Source organism: Mytilus trossulus, chromosome 11 (genome assembly GCF_036588685.1).
Source record: "Mytilus trossulus isolate FHL-02 chromosome 11, PNRI_Mtr1.1.1.hap1, whole genome shotgun sequence".
NCBI classification, from domain to species: Eukaryota; Metazoa; Mollusca; class Bivalvia; order Mytilida; family Mytilidae; genus Mytilus; species Mytilus trossulus.
Window position 1 is genome coordinate 26,892,985 of NC_086383.1, and position 18,148 is coordinate 26,911,132.

The 18,148-nt window shown below is 31.8% G+C and overlaps 1 protein-coding gene and 1 long non-coding RNA gene across 2 annotated transcripts in view; one reads left to right on the plus strand and one right to left on the minus strand.

Moving 5' to 3' along the window:
- Nucleotides 1–18,148, plus strand: part of LOC134690938 (nucleolar protein dao-5-like) — a 358,745-nt gene that overhangs the window by 301,122 nt on the left and 39,475 nt on the right. The window lies entirely within an intron of this gene.
- Nucleotides 2,662–7,260, minus strand: LOC134689631 (uncharacterized). The gene is made up of 5 exons (XR_010101882.1): nt 7,196–7,260; nt 6,922–6,949; nt 5,142–5,186; nt 4,889–4,916; nt 2,662–2,744 (listed from the first exon to the last, which is right to left on the minus strand). It is a non-coding gene; the product is annotated as an uncharacterized LOC134689631 (long non-coding RNA).

Consider the following 18,148-nt stretch of genomic DNA (forward strand, 5'->3'; position numbering starts at 1 on the left):
AAACATGTTTGCGGTATCTAGTTTTAAAAGTTGTCCGATCACGCGTCCAGCCAAACAATTTGCGCACAAGGATAATAGTTACGCTGAACGGTGCCCACTGGTCACCTGAACAGAAACGGTTAAAATTGAGTCTATACGCGACAAAAATAGTACAGGATTTCCGGTTTAAAGTGAAAGTACGTTACTAAGGGGATACAAAGTTTATAATTGCTGCTATGTTATACGGATATTAGCTTAATGCAAAGTTACGGAATTACCATATTTCAAAGGATTCTGTTGAGAGACATACAGAAAGTAAAGAAAATACACAAATAATCAATTATCATAATGATTCACTCAAACGAAACAATTGAAAATGAATAGAAGAGTCACCATTTACTCTATTAATATCTTAAAGCGAGTGACATGGCTTATTTTTTTGAAAAAAAATAACCTAATGGCCTATATTGCACTCTCATGACATATAACTAAAAAGATGGTATGCCTCGCACTCAGGCTACTTTAAACTGCCATTGGTTACCTCTGGTCTCCCTACACAGAAACTAATTGTGCTTACAGTTACACTGGTCATTTGATACAAATACATAGTTACTTTATTAACCTTACTCCCTTTGCAGATAAATTTATAGTGGTTCTTCCAATTACCTGACACAAATATAGATATTGAATGCCCCCCTACACAGATATTGAATTTCGTTACATCTTGTCACCTTTTACATAATTAATTGTGGTGACCTCTGGTCACCCTACACATATATTGTATTTGGTAACCTCTGGTCACCCTTCACTTATATTAAATTTACCTACAAATTATAAGATACTGAATTTGGTAACCATTGGTCAACCTCGCCATCCTAAACATATATTGTATTTTGTTACATCCTGTCACGTTTTAGATAATTATATGTGGTGACTTCTGGTCACCCTACACATATATTGAATTTGGTTAACTGTGGTCACCCAACACATGTATTGAATTCGCTTAAAAATTATAAGATATTGGATTTGGTTACCTCTGGTCACCCCGGCAACCTTTCACAGATATTGAATTTCGTTACATCTTGTCACCTTTTTTATTATTAATTGTGATGACCTCTGGTCACCCCACACATATATTGAATTTGGTAACCTCTGATCATCCTTTACATATATTGAATTTACCTACAAATAATAAGATACTGAATTGATAACCTCTGGTCACCCTTCACATATATTGAATTTATCGACAAATTATAAGATAAAATTTAGATGGGAAATGGGGAATGTGTCAAAGAGACAACAACCCGACCACATAAAAAAACAAAAGGAGAAGGTCACCAACAGGTCTTCAATGTAGCGAGAACTTCCCGCACCCGGAGGCGTCCTTCAGCTGGCCCCTAAGCAAATATATACTAGTTCAGTGGCTTTTACTACCGTGTGTAACCCTAAATAGGTCTTGATTTTGGTAATCTCTGGTCCCTCTACTAAGACAAAAACAATAAAAACCGAGGAGTAAACAGATATACCAGAAGACATTTACAACATTAAAAAAGCAAGGAACAACAGGCATCGTCTTAATCATGTGAATGATGTTAGATGCCTTGAACGCTCCCATCTTGTGAGTTCTTTCGTAAGTCCAGTAATAACGAAAGTGTACTGATGACTGTGGAGTTTTTATATAATTAATTATACATGTTTTACTAAAATATTGAATTTGGTGACCTTTGGTCACCTTATACATATATGAATTTTAAATACCTCAAGTGACCATACACATATATTGAATGGGGTTACAGTACCTCTGGTCACCCTTCACATATTTTGAATGTGATAACCTCTTTTCATACACAAATATAAAATTTGGTTACCTCTAGTCACCGTGCATCAATATTGAATATGGTTACGTATATTTAGCCTACTTAAATTTAATTTTGTAAACTTCGGTCACCCAACTCATATATTGAACGTTGTAACCTCTGATCAACCTTCACACACATTGGAAAAGGTAACCTCTGGTAAACCATTACAGATATCGAATGTGATTACCTCTGGTCATCCTTTACATATATTGACTATGGTCACCCTACAAAGATATTGAATATGGTGACCTCTGGTCACCCAACCAACATTTTGAATATGGTTACCCCTGGTCACCCTACACAGATATTGAATGAGGTTACCTCTGGTCACCTTACAAAGATATTGCATATGTTTATCTTTGGTCTTCTAAAAAGATATTGAATGTGGTTACCTCTGGTCACCCTACACATATATTGACAATGGTTACCGCTGGTCACCCTACACATATTTTGAAAATGGTTACCTCTTGTTACCCACACATATATTGGCTATGGTTACCTCTCGTCATCCTTCAAAGATATTGAAAATGGTTACCTTTGGTCAACCTTCAATAAATTGGCTTATGTTACCCTTGATTACAATTTACAAAAATTGAATTTGTTTATCATCGGTTATCTCGATTCACACTTTTTGCGCTACTTTTATAATAAATATATTTATCTAGTAACTTCTGGTCGCTGTACACATATATTTAATTATGTTGCCGTTGTCAACAAATATATATAGCAATTGGCTTTTTTGGAATGTGGTTACCTTGGATCACCATACACAGATAAAAAATAATTGCTTTAGACATCATGCATAAATATTGAATTTAGGTACCTTTATTTACCCTACTTAGATGTTTAATTTGGTAATCTCTGGTCCCACTACCAAGATGTTGAATGTGGTTAGCTCTTGTCATCCTACAAAGATATTGAATATTGTTACCTCTGGTCACCCTACACATATATTGACTATGATGTCCTCTGGCCACCCTACCAAAATTGTGAATATGGTTACCTCTGGTCACCCTACACAGATATTGAATAAGGATATCTATGGTCACCTTACACAGATATTGAATAAGGCTACCTCTGGTCACCTTACAAAGATATTGAATATGATTAACTCTGGTCACCCTAAACAGATATTGACTATGGTTACCTCTGGTCGCCCTACATATATTTTAAACATGGTAACCTCTGGTCACCCACACATAAATTGGCTTTGGTTACCTCTGGTCATCCTACACATATATTGAAAATGGTATTTTTGTTCACCCTACAATAAATTGGCTTATGTTACTTATGGTTACAATTCATATATAATGAATATCTTTGGTCAACTTAAAAGATATTGAATGTGGTCACCTCTGGTCACCCTACACAGATATTAGCTATGTTTGTATGTTTCCCTCCGGTCCCCTTACACAGATTTCGAATTTGGTAACCCTTTCATATTATTGAATGAGATTACCTCCGGGCATCGTATACATATATGTATTTAAGTTACCTCTGGTCACCCTTTACAGATTTGGAATGGGGTTACCTTTGGTCAACATACACAGATATTAATTTTAGTAACCTCCGGTCACCGATTAAAAATATTTGCTTTGGTTACCACTGGTCACAATGCATGATTAATCAACCTTTATTGGAATATAATGATCATGGTATTTGGAAAATGTATGTTTTATATATTTCATGTTAATCTAGTTGTTTGCATTTTCTATTGTGTATTTTATTCTAAACTCTTAGTATGTAATAAAGATGCCAAGAAGACGATTGCCTTTGTAGCCATTATAGATCCAATGTTCGTAAAATCTGAACAATTGAATTCCCCTCAAACACTTACTCAGTTTTTTCAATGTCACCCTTTTTTGGGGCAGATATCACTTTCATTTTTCGGCATACAGCCTTTTTGGTTGATTCTTTATCGACAAGAGTCTCGATTAAAGTATTTAACATGTTTAACTTGATAGTCAACTTCACCTGAAAATGAAGTGAAATACAGTTGTGATTTTTTCTTGCAGTCAAGCTAAAACAATACATGTAATAAGACATATTAAGCATCGTTACGAATATTCTTACAACTTAAAAAAATGTTTTACAGATTGGCAAAGCGACATGTATATGATTCACAGTAGACATATGATTTCTAATGATACAGTAATATACCAAGGGATCCTAAAATCTAGCATGAAAAATATTATGGGCACCGCATAGTGAGCTAACCATTCTAGGTAACATGAGACCACCCTGGTTTTTGGTGGGGTTTATGTTCCTCAGTTTAATTTTTCTATTTTGAATTATAATGATTGCAATTTGAATTTCAATCTTTTTTTTTTTTTTGCCCAGCTTTGTCAGTTTGTTCTCCAAATTTCAGTTTGATTGTTCCTTTCGACCCATTCACCATTCCTTACCTACTACTCTATAAATGAAATATAAAAAAAAAAAACACGAGATCACCAATTTATGTATTTTAAACAACTTACACTGTTTTCTTTGAGAATCAAGTGTATTCACTAATATACAATAAAGTTTAGTCTTGCTGAACCAGTAATGTATATCAAACCTGTTCTTGTTCTTTTTTCCTGCTCTTCGATTGTCTTACATTCCTACAAATGATAAAAAAAAACATTACCTGACTAATGTTTTTATGACCAGAGGTAACCAAATCTTAAATCAGCATAACGTGACCAGAGGTAACCAAATCCAATATTAACATAATGTGGTCAGAGGTCACCAAATCTAATAACATAAGGTAACCAGATGTCACCAAATCCAATATATGAATTTGGTGACTAGAAGTTACCCCATTCTGGCATGTTAAGGCCACCACAGGTTAACAAATCCCATTTCTGATTTAGATGTAATCAAATTAAATATTTATGTAAGGTTATCAAGAAACAAACAATGATTTGTTATATCAAGCTTAAGTGGCCATTTTACCAGAAACGATTGCAAGATTTAAGTTCAAAAAGAATTATATTTGCAGCATTATATAAGCATAGTGCATTTTTCCATCATATTAAAGATTTGTCACCATAAATTAAATGCATGCATACCGCTCTCATCTACATTTTCTGAGGACTTCTGAAAAAAGAAGATAAATATATGATAAATGTATTATTAAATTCAATTTTATTTATCCGGAAGTATCTTATGAGGATCAGTATTGTTTGCAAGGTCAAAGATTTTCCTAAGATTTGTTTGAAGATGATCATGAAAGATAATGTTCATTGTGTAAATTTTTTAGGCATATCAAACTTAATGTAATAATATTATATATTCTTGCTGAACCCAAAATGTATATTAAACCTGTTCTTCTTCTTTTTTTCTCTTTCTTTGATTGTCTCAAACTTTCTACAAATGATATAAAAAACATCTACTAGTTGTATGTAAATGTTAATTACCAGAGATAACCAACTCTGAAATCTGCATAAGGTGACCAGAGGTAACCCTAATCCAATATTATCATAAGGTGACCAGAGGTTAACAAATCTAACATTAACATAAGGTGACCAGACGTAACCAAATCCAATAATAACATTAGGTGACCAGAGGTAAACAAATATAATATAAGCATAAGGTAACCAGAGGTAACCAAATCCAATATAAACATAAGGTGACCAGAAGTAACCAAATTCAATATTAACATAAGGTGACAAGAGATAACCAAATCCAATATAAACATAAGGTGACCAGAAATAACCAAATTTAATATAAACATAAGATGACCAGAGGTAACCAATCCAATATAAATATTAGGTGACCAGAAATAACCAAATCTAATATAAACATAAGGTGAACAGAGATAACCAATTCCAATATAAACATAAGGTGACCAGTGATAACCAAATCCAATGTAAACATAAGGAGACCAGAGATAACCAAATCCAATAATAACATAAGGTGACCATAAGTCGTCACCAAATCTAATATTAACCTAAGGTGACCAGAGGTAACCAAATCTAATATTAACAAAAGGTGACCAGAGGTAACCAAATCCAATATAAACATAAGGTGATCAGAGGTAACCAAATCCAATATTAACATAAGGTGACCAGAGGTGACCAGAGGTCACCTTATCTAATAGTAACATAAGGTGACCAGAGATAAGCAAATCCAATATTAACATAAGTTGACCAAAGGTAACCAAATCTAATATAAACATAAGGTGACCAGAGGTAACCAAATCCAATATAAACAAGTAGGTGCCCAGAGGTAACCACATCTAATATAGACATAAGGTGACCAGAGGTAACCAAATCCAATATAAACAAGTAGGTGCCCAGAGGTAACCAAATCCAATATCAACATAAGGTGACAAAAGATAACAAAATCCAAAATAAACATAAGGTGACCAGAAATAACTAAATCTAATATAAACATAAGGAGAACAGAGGTAACCAATCCAATATAAACATAAGGTGACCAGAAGTAACCAAATATAATATTAACATAAGGTGACCATAGGTCACCAAATCTAATATTTACATAAGGTGACCAGAGGTAACCAAATCTAATATTACCATAAGGTGACCAGAGGTAACCAAATCCAATATAAACAAGTAGGTGACCACAGATAACCAAATTCAATATAAACATAAGATGACTAGAGATAACCAAATCCAATATAAACATAAGGTGCCCAGAGATAACCAAATCTAACATATGAATAAGGTGACCAGAGGTAACCAAATCAAAAATAAACATAAGGTGACCAGAGGTCATCAAATCTTATATTTGAATAAGGTGACCAGAGGTAACCAAATCCAATATTGACATAAGGTAACCAGAGGTCACAAAAAATCCAATATATGATTAGGGTGACCAGAAGTTACTAGCATGCTAAGGCCACTAGAGGTTATCAATTTCCATTTCTGGTTAAGATGACCACATGTAATTGAATTAAATATTTTTGTAAGGTAAGCAATAAACAAAAAATGAATTGTTCAATCAAGCCTAAGTTGCTATTTTACCAGAAGTAATTGCAATTATTAAGTTCAAAAAGAATAATAGTTGCAGTATTATATAAACATTGTGTATGTTTCCATCATATTAAAGGTTTAATACAATAAAGTAAATGCATACATACCTCTCTTATCTACACTTTCTGACGACTTCTGAAAAAAGAAGATAAACATATAATAACTGATTAGTAAGTTCAATTTTATTTATCCAAACGTATCTGATGAGTATAAGTAGAAATTGACTAAATTATCAACTGTCCATGCTCTTGGCAATATTTGAAAGATCAAGGATTTTTCTTAGATTTGCTTGAAGATGATCGGGAAAGATAAATGTTCATTGTGTAAAGTTTTATCGATATATCAAACTTTATGTAATAATTTTCTATATTCTTGTTGAACCCATAATGTATATTAAACCTGTTCTTCTTTTTTTCTCTCTTTCTTTGATTGTCTCAAACGTTCTACAAATGATATGAAAAACATCAACTAGTTGTATGTAAATGTTAATTACCAGACATAACCAAATCTGAATTCTGCATAAGGTGACCAGAGGTAACCAAATATAATATTAACATAAGGTGACCAGAGGTAACCAAACCCAATATTGACATAAAGTGACCAGAGGTCACATAATCTAATAGTAACATAATGTGACCAGAGATAATCAAATCCAATATTAACATAAGGTGACCAGAGATAACCAAATCTAATATTAACATAAGGTGACCAGAGGTAACCAAATCAAATATTAACATAAAGTGACTAGAGGTAACCAAACCAATATAAACGTAAGGTGACCAGAGATAATCAAATCCAATATTAACATAAGGTGACCAGAGGTCACCAAATCTAATATTTACATAAAATGACCAGAGGTAACCAAATCTAATATTACCATAAGGTGACCAGAGGTAACCAAATCCAATATAAGCATAAGATGACCAGAGATAACCAAATCAAAAATATAAACAGAAGGTGACCAGAAATAACCAAATCTAATATATGAATAAGGTGACCAGAGGTAACCAAATCCAATATTAACATAAGGTGACAAGAGATAACATAATCCAATATAATCATGAGTGACCAGAGATAACCAAATTAAAAATTAACATAAGGTGACCAGAGGTCATCAAATCTTATATTTGAATAAGGTGACCAGAGGTAACAAAATCCAATATTGACATAAGGTAACCAGAGATTACCAAATTCAATATTATCAAAAGGTGACCAGAGGTTACCAAATCCAATATATGATTAGGGTGACCAGAAGTTACCCCATTCTAGCATGCTAAGGCCACTAGAGGTTATCAATTTCCATTTCTGGTTAAGATGACCACATGTAATTGAATTAAATATTTGTGTAAGGTAAGCAATAAACAAAAAATGAATTGTTCAATCAAGCCTAAGTTGCCATTTTACCAGAAATATTTACAATTATTAAGTTCAAAAAGAATAATAGATGCAGCATTATATAAACATTGTGTATGTTTCCATCATATTAAAGATTTAATACAATAAAGTAAATGCATACATACCACTCTTATCTACATTTTCTATCTTATGAGGATAGTAATATATAAATATAGATATATCAAACTTGATGTAATAATATTCTATATTTGTTGAACCCATACTGTATATCAAACCTGCTCTTCTTCTTTTCTCCCTTTCTCTGATTGTCTCAAACTTTCTTCAAATGAGACGAAAAACATCAACTAGTTGTATGTAAATGTTAATTACCAGGGATAACCAAATCTAAAATCTGCATAAGGTGACCATAGATTACCAAATCCAATATAAACATAAGGTGACCAGAGGTCTCCTAATCTAATATTAACATAAGGTGACCAGAAGTAACCAAATCTAATATTAACATAAGGTGACCAGAGATAACCAAATCAAAATATTAACATAAGGAAACCAGAGGTCACCAAATCTTATATATGAATAAGGTGACCAGAGGTAACCAAATCCTATATTAACATTAGGTGACCAGAGGTCACCAATTCCAATATTATCAAAAGGTGACCAGAGGTAACCAAATCCAATATATGCTTAAGGTGACCAGAAGTTACCCCATTCTAGCATGCAAAGGCCACTAGAGGTTATCAAATCCCATTTCTGGTTAAGATGACCACATGTAATTGAATTAAATATTTGTGTAAGGTAAGCAATAAACAAAAAATGAATTGTTCAATCAAGCCTAAGTTGCCATTTTACCAGAAACGATTGCAATTATTAAGTTCAAAAAGAATAATAGTTGCAGCATTATATAAACATTGTGTATGTTTCCATCATATTTAAAGTTTAATACAATAAATTAAATGCATACATACCACTCTTATCTACATTTTCTATCTGATGAGGATAGTTATATATAGATATAGATATATCAAACTTAGTGTAATAATATTCTATATTTGTTGAATCCATACTGTATATCAAACCTGTTCTTCTTCTTTTCTCTCTTTCTTTGCAATTGATTGTCTCAAACTTTCTTCAAATGAGATGAAAAACATCAACTAGTTGTATGTAAATGTTAATTACCAGAGATAACCAAATCTGAAATCTGCATAAGGTGACCATAGGTAACCAAATCCAATATTGACAAATTTATTGTTTATTGGAATAAGAGGTGAAATGAGTTCCGACTTTTAATACATTTCGATAGCATTTTAAAGATTTTTTTTTAATTTAACCGAAGTCTACTGCAAATGATGCTTAAACGACCTTGATGATTATTCAGGAAGATCTCGCACTCGGTCAGCTCTGTGCTATCACCTAGTTCATGATAATACAAGAATTGAGAAGCCTGTGGTGTACTATCAAAACGTTGACGATGGACCCCTATCTTCGCAAAAAGTTGAACCCCGTCACATGCTTATGACTGCCATTAGGAAATGGGTCTTTTCGGATATATAAGTTTTTTGGATGAAGGAAATCGCATGCTACCTTTTTTGTTTACGTAGGTTATGCATGTTGATTCACGAATCAAACAACTTTATCTTAAAGAGAGGGCTTTTAAACATGTGACTATTGTATACGTTATAGCAATACAAAATTTGTTAGCCTTAATGCTTTTTTTTTCTTGTGGATTCTTTTTGATATTTTATGTTTTACTCTATTTCAGAATGACGACTGATGACATATTGTGTCTAAGATAAGTTTCTGGATGTTTTGTAAATAACAATCATCGATCAAACCAATATAATAAAATATGTTCTTATTTGTTATTGAGTGTAATATGTTGCTATTACTTGATGTCTTATTAACGTATACTCTATATTTCCTTTCAATCGTATTATATGGGATGCTTTGATTTTATTTGTATACTATGACATATATTTCTCAAAATGTAATCAACCAGAGAGCTCTTTTAAAAGCTGTATCAATATAATGATTATCAACCAATATAAACGTAAGGTGAACAGAGATAATCAAATCCAATATTAACATAAGGTGACCAGAGGTCACCAAATCTAATATTTACATAAAGTGACCAGAGGTAACCAAATCTAATATTACCATAAGGTGACCAGAGGTAACCAAATCCAATATAAGCATAAGGTGATCAGAGGTTACCAAATTCAATATATGATTAGGGTGACCAGAAGTTACCCCATTCTAGCATGCTAAGGCCACTAGAGGTTATCGATTTCCATTTCTGGTTAAGATGACCACATGTAATTGAATTAAATATTTGTGTAAGGTAAGCAATAAACAAAAAATGAATTGTTCAATCAAGCCTAAGTTGCCATTTTACCAGAAATATTTACAATTATTAAGTTCAAAAAGAATAATAGATGCAGCATTATATAAACATTGTATATAAACATTGTGTATGTTTCCATCATATTAAAGATTTAATACAATAAAGTAAATGCATACATACATACCACTCTTATCTACATTTTCTATCTTATGAGGATAGTAATATATAGATATAGATATATCAAACTTAATGTAATAATATTCTATATTTGTTGAATCCATACTGTATATCAAACCTGTTCTTCTTCTTTTCTCTCTTTCTTTGATTGTCTCAAACTTTCTTCAAATGAGATGAAAAACATCAACTAGTTGTATGTAAATGTTAATTACCAGAGATAACCAAATCTGAAATCTGCATAAGGTGACCATAGGTAACCAAATCCAATATTAACATATGGTGACCAGAGGTCACCAAATCCAATATTTACATAAGATGACCAATATGAATAAGGTGACCAGAAGTTATCCCATTCTAGCATATTGAGGCCAACAGAGGTTATCAAATCCCATTTCTGGTTAAGATTACCACAATTAAATGTGTGTGTAAGGTAATCATGAAAAAAAATTTATTTGTTCAATCAAGCCTAAGTAGCCATTTAACCAGAAACAATTGCAAATTTTCAGTTCAAAAAGATTAATAGTTGCAGCTTTATATAAACATAGTTTATGTTGCCATCATATTAAATGTTTGATACAATAAATTAAATGCATACATACCACTCTTATCTATATTTTCCGGTCTACGGTATATTGCTAAATGGAAAGAAGAATTGTCTATTTTTAGTTTTCTATTTTTAGAACTACAATATCACTACATAGAAGAGTACTATTTATAGGGTGACCAGTGGGCACCGTTCAGCGTATCTATTATCCTTGTGCACAATTTGCCCGACATTCACAATACTATAAATACAACTTAACAAGTCTTTTATCATGACAACCATTATGATGAGAGAAAATTTGACAGACGCAACACATCTGGAAGGGTGTTCTATTTCGTTGACTGATTCGATCCTTAACAAAATCATTCTAAGACAAGTAAAATCGATTGGTAAAATATTAGCTTAATCTATAACATGAAATCATTAACAAATCAAGGATTAAGTACGCTATAAAACATAAAGATAAATCTTTAACAAAACCAACTACTGTATAAAGGCTTTATAATATCATTCCATAGTATATATGTTCCACAGGCACTTGTCTCAGATTTTTTTCCCCCTATATACCTTATTATATAGGGAAAAAAATTCTGAGACAAGTGCCTGTGATATGTTCTACCTAAAAACAGAAAATTGTAAGAACTGTGTAGTCAGTTTAACAATGTTTAAAGATGTCTATTTTAATACCATTTTTATTTTATTTTTGAAGTTGGTTCGTGTAGTTTGGGTCAATTTATAGTTTTGACCATGATTTTACTAAAAAATGTCCACTGACCTATTTCTTTTTCTTATTCTGGAGGTATAGTAGAACTTACGCTGCAATATATGTAGGACACCACTTGAAAACAAATGATGATCAAGTCGTTTTTTCCTCACAGTCAGGTCAGTCGTACAAGAATATGGACACATTTTAAAAAAGCCCCATCAACGACAAATCTAATATTTTTGGTTATGCATGAGTCAACCAACATGCAGGGATCAATGAAGGATGACACATTTGATCTTAAAACTTTTAGCGTATTTTGGAAAGCAGTATAATATTTTCCTTGCAATATAACCTTTGGCTTATTCGGGAATTGTTGGAGGGAACGAACTGCTACGTTTTCAACGCTTACTACTTCTATAAGCCTATCAAATAAGTAACACCACCAAGACGCTGACATATATCTTTAAACATATGCACCTTTTTAGTAAAATAAATAAAGATTACTGTCTAGTATCTAAACTTTGGTTTCAACCTCTGATATATCAAATATGCTGATTCCAACATAATATTATCGATTTATTTATTTGTTTATTCTTTGATACAATGAACTACACATATCTAATTCGTTTAAACTTATCATCCCGAAATATACATATAATCATATCAGAAATGAGTATCGTCAGATTACGTTACGGGCTCGGGGCAAAAATCTTGTTTTTGTAGCCATCCAATTCTTGATTATCTCCCTTGTGGCGGTTTAAAACAGCACGTGTGTTTTTTCGACCAAGCTACCGATTTCAAATAATGTCAAAGGTTTGATATTTGCATTTAAATATAAACATTTGAATTTGGTAGCAAACCAATCTGTACTGAATTGAAAAAAAATGTAAATTTCAGAGTATGATTTCTTGCATAGATCTGGTTGTACAAGAGGAGGAGCAAGTGTGTACAAAATGTATATAAAGTACATGTGAAATTATTACAATGTGTGGTAGTTATTACAAATTTAATGACATTGTATTTTTATCATTTATCATGTCATACAGTATTCTTGTTTTGTTTATATCAGATATGCACTGTCAACAAAACAAGAGCCTGGTACATGACTGTTCACAGGGGCTTGTTCTTCTTCTTCTTATGGTATCCAGTTATCCATCAGATTTTTGATGATTACTAACTGCTGCGCATGCGTAGGATAATAATAAATAAATATTTACAAAATAAAGTGCCAAAAAATAAACAAATACTAACATGACATGTGGTTAAAACTATTTACATAACTACTAGGTTTACTGTTCTATATTGTAGAGAACAGTAGGTGTTAACTGTTCTCTAAAAATATTTAAAGTGGGAGAAAGTACTACCTTTGGAGGTAGTACCAGGGATCTCCATGGCCTGTTTAACGATGGCGCCCCGCCATCGTTCAAATGTTTTGCGCCATCGTCAAATGACTTGCGCCATCGTTCAATTGTCTTCCGTCATCGTTCAAAACTGTGGCTGTTTTATAGCCTGACGCCATTTTGAAGCAAATATAATCAAATGCATGTAATTGCATAACCCTCAGGCTTTTTTTATAGTATAATCCAATACAATTCTAACGCCTGAGGGATATCCGGATTAAGATCGCTAATCACTTGTACCTGAGCTTGTACAGGTAGATCAACAAACCAGACAGGAGAATATTATCCAAAGATAGACGATTCACTAAGTTTCCGCAAATGCTTTTGATTATTCAGATTAAATAAATAAATTTATAATCCAGCTACAAACTTTTAACTAGTCGAACACGTGCGTTTATTTTGACTTATGCAATCAGCATCCCCCTTTTTAAGAAGTACAAAATAACACGTAAAACAGTAATTAAGATTTCATCGCAAATAACTTGGGTACTGCTGTATTGTAACGATAATATAGAATTACTTTAAAAGTTAAAAGTATAAACTTTTAATATTTCCTGTAAAGAAATATTGTATCGTAATTCCGAATTCATTTCGTAGTTTACAATGAAATTGATACATCCGAGTTTCCGGTTTTTATTCAGACTCGAAAGATGCATGTTGCATAGCATCGATTTCCTAAATAAAGTCATTAAAAACCTTTTCATTTGTCAAAGTTTGCTTTACAAATCTTTTTTAACCTTTTACATAACCCGTACGACTCGTTTTGTCGTTGCTGCAAATCAGCCATACCGGTAATGGTTTCACGACTTCTGAATTTGACAGTGTCCATGAAAAATAAGCTCCACGTGATTTTTAACCCCCATAACAATTGCCAAAAATAGCAAGAGAACTACATGGTGACCTTCATGATAGCTATTGGTCATTCTCGACTAAGGGATAGGGAGGGGGCATGAGGGCTTGTCCTTTGAAGAGTTACAAACGGCAATTATTGAAAAAAAAATATATACTTCTATATAGTATTTATTATGAAAATTTAAATAAGCAATGAATTTGCCTGTTCACCTATCCTTATGTGGAGGAATGAAATACTTTTGATTGCGCTACACTGTACGGCGTAGATACAGTACTACCTGTGACTTTATCTTATTAATGGTGGCCATAAAAAATATGTTGACCATGGTGGCCCTATATGTCCATCATCATACCCCCTGTTGCTTTTTTAATACACAAGGTATTAATCAAAAACTAGTCAAGGATAAAGGGATAACTTGAATGTATTGAAGTGTTAAAATTATATAACTTACAGGTCATGTGTCTCAGGTAAAATATACATGTATGTGTTTGTCAAATTTAATAACTGTGTTTATGACAAGAAATTCAAAAATAAAATGAAAAAATAAAACAAGGTGAACAAACAGCTCAATAAAAAATAAAATAATTGTCTCATAACTATTAGTTTTAATATTATATACCTTTTAAATAATTTTTAATCAATTTAAGTTATTTTTTATATTAAGTCTATTTTTTAAAAAAATAAAATGCCTGCCTTTTTCTAATAAAAAGGTGTTTCTCAAATTAATTTTCTTAAATCAAAATTGTTTATTTTGTAGAAAGACTGATCTGCATTCAACTGTCTTTAGGACTTAAACTAAATAAAATTTAGGCAGTTCATTATTTCTCTAAATAAAATATAAATATTAGAAATATTCATTACAGCAAAATTTGATAATATTTTTATTGTCATATGATATTTTAAACATGATCTATGTTTTAGAGGTAAAGCATTTCTTTTACTTTTGGTTTTTGGGTAAGAGACATTATTATGAGAAGGTAAATAATTTTTTTTCAAATATTATCTCAAAGTTGTGTTGGTAATTTTACAAACAAGGTTTGGTGTTTTCATTGACCTAGTGACAAGATATACTGTTTACATATTCTATCCTTTCTAGGAATTTTATATTGTCCATTATTTTCTGTTTCTAAATTATGACCAAAAAGTCTACCTTTTGACACAATTAAGTTTACAGTTTTTATCATAAGTTTTTATTCCTTGATTTTTCTTTAAATTCATTTTTTATTAAGGACTTTAAAAGTCTTAATTCATTCAAGTCCCTGCAATTATTAACTTTATCTAAAAGGCCTAGGTTGAGTGAAATATTCTTTGCAAATGTATACCAAGAATATGTATCATGCCAGTCCAGTACTTTTGACCATTCAATACACAGAACAAAATTATGATTTAATTAATAGACCATAAAAGTGTCACCATCTTTAGAAGTGCACATTATTTTTTTCTGGAGACAAATTTTGAAAGAAACTAACCTAACTGAAGATAACATATTGAATAAATTTCAAGACATTTTTTTTAAATAATTTCTTTTCATAAGATTACCTTAATTCAGAGATGAGAACATTTTTCATTATGATTAGCATTTTTAATGAACATTTATCAAATTTTGATGATAACTAGGTGGACATTTGGAAAATAACTCTTTTCAGTGATTGTTTGATCACAACTCTTGTTTTGAGATTTGAAAGAAATTTCGATAAACAAAATTAATTTTTTTCCTACACCATATAATGAAACTTGTAGTTTTCCTGAATAATATTAGATGTTATCAAAATTTATTGTAAAGGGATTGATATTCATTGATCATCTTATTTTGTTAAGAAACCGACTTGTTTAATTACTTTTTTTTGTATCATTTGCATGATTATTAGTTATTATCTGATTATTCTAATAAGTAATAGTAACTATTAACTCATTTACATGTAATAATGCTAACAAACAATTGAATACAATGTACATCATTTACATTTATATAAACCTTTTACTTAAACATTGTTAAAAACAATTATTTAAAGTCTGTTTATTTCAAATGCTAGTCAATAACTTTATCTTTGACTTTTTGCCATTTTTACTCAAGATTTTTACCAAGAAGAAATTAAAAGAATAAGAAACAAAAACGTAAAAAAAACAACATAAATAACATTTAAACAAAAAAAACAAAAATGATAAATTAAACAGACTAAAACAATATTTTACTCTACATTTTCAAAAACAGATGAATTGTCAATTTTAAAAGAAACCTGAGTTACCTGTACAGGTAAATTTTAATGAAACATACCAGCTGAAAACTTCAACCCTGATTGATTTTAAAAAATCTACCTATGTTTTATGACCCCCAATAAATGGCCAACATCTCAAGATTGAATACCCCAATAAATGTCCACCATTGGATGTTGACCATGCAAGAGGGTGGACATTACTAAGAGGATGTCACAGGCTGTACTGTACGGTTTATGATTGTGAAATTTCCTCCATGGTTCAATTTTCTTCCATGGAGATCCCTGTAGTACATTCCATTGTGTAATAGTATACGGGAAAAATGAATATTTGTAACAATCTTTAACTGTAAGTAAGTGTCTGTAAGTTTGTGGATGAAGTTGTCGGGTTCTATTGTCTGTTGGTATGAGTAATGTTGATGGTACAGCGACAATATGGTGTACAATTTTATAAAACATTATAAGTCTTGTTTTAAGTCTGCGTTGTTGTAAGGTAGGCCAATTTAAAGTATTGAGCATGTCTGTAACGCTACTGGTGGAAATTGTTTAGTGGGTCAGACGAGGTTTTACTGTCAACATGGTCAATGGCGATTGCTATCCTATATAAAAAAAACAATGTTTTGTTTATATAGGATAGCCATCGCCATTGACAGTAAAACCTCCTCTGATCAGCATTGACAGTAAAACCTCATCTGACCCACTAAACAAGCCCCTGTGGACTGTTTAGTCAAGATAATAATTAGGTCTTGAAAGTCTATAATTTTTTTCTTTGACGCCTTAATTTACATCTCGACCTGCAGAAATTTAAAATAGCCTTCCAGGAGGTTATAATTATAATTGGACTAGTAGTTAGAGATTACTCTACATCGAACGGCTGTTTTGCCAGACAAGCTGGGGCAGTGGGATGTCAGAGCTCGTTCCATATCAAAAAGTGGATATTTGCCCACCCAAAATAGATGCGCTGCTTCGTTGCTTCTGGTGCCGACTGACAGCCTGGAAATTATATAAATTGGGCATCAATCTGTTTATTCTCTTTATTTATGTAAGTTTCACCTACCTTCCAACCTTTATTTTTTCCATATTTTTACAGTTTTCATAGAGACCCATCGATTTCAGCATTTTGACTTTAACTTTTAAACGAACTTCAAGTTACAAGAGAGTTTGTGGTCTCGAGACTCAAAATATGCAAATATTTGTATTTATGTTTTTCTATGGGCCAGTTCCAGGATACAGTTTACAGACGAATCTGTCATATGACTTTCATCACCACATGACTAAAATATATGCATCAGCATTCTAACACCTGTTCAGCAAATTTGGTGTTCATGATTGATTTTATAATATTTGGGAAATTAAAATTTAATTATATGTTCAACCTCCCTCAGTCCTATGGGAAGGAAGATTATGTACTAACTTGCAAAACATGAATTATTTATTTTCTACCATACAGAACTTGATTATTATGAAAGTGTTGGAAACATTTAATATAGCAGGGATTAAGGCGTAAATGACATCTTGAAGGCGTGCAAAATTGACTGAAAAACAAAATTGACAATCTCTTCCGTTGAGAAACATGATTCCAGAAATGACATATTGTCAAAAAAATTCATATAGTAAAAAAAGCTATCAAAGTCCTCATATTTCAATAAAGTAACTTTCATTTTTAGTGGAAAATTGTTTTTATGTAGAATTAACAGGTTGGGCTGAAGTCAGGGAAAGTGGAATAATTTCTCTGTTTTCAGAC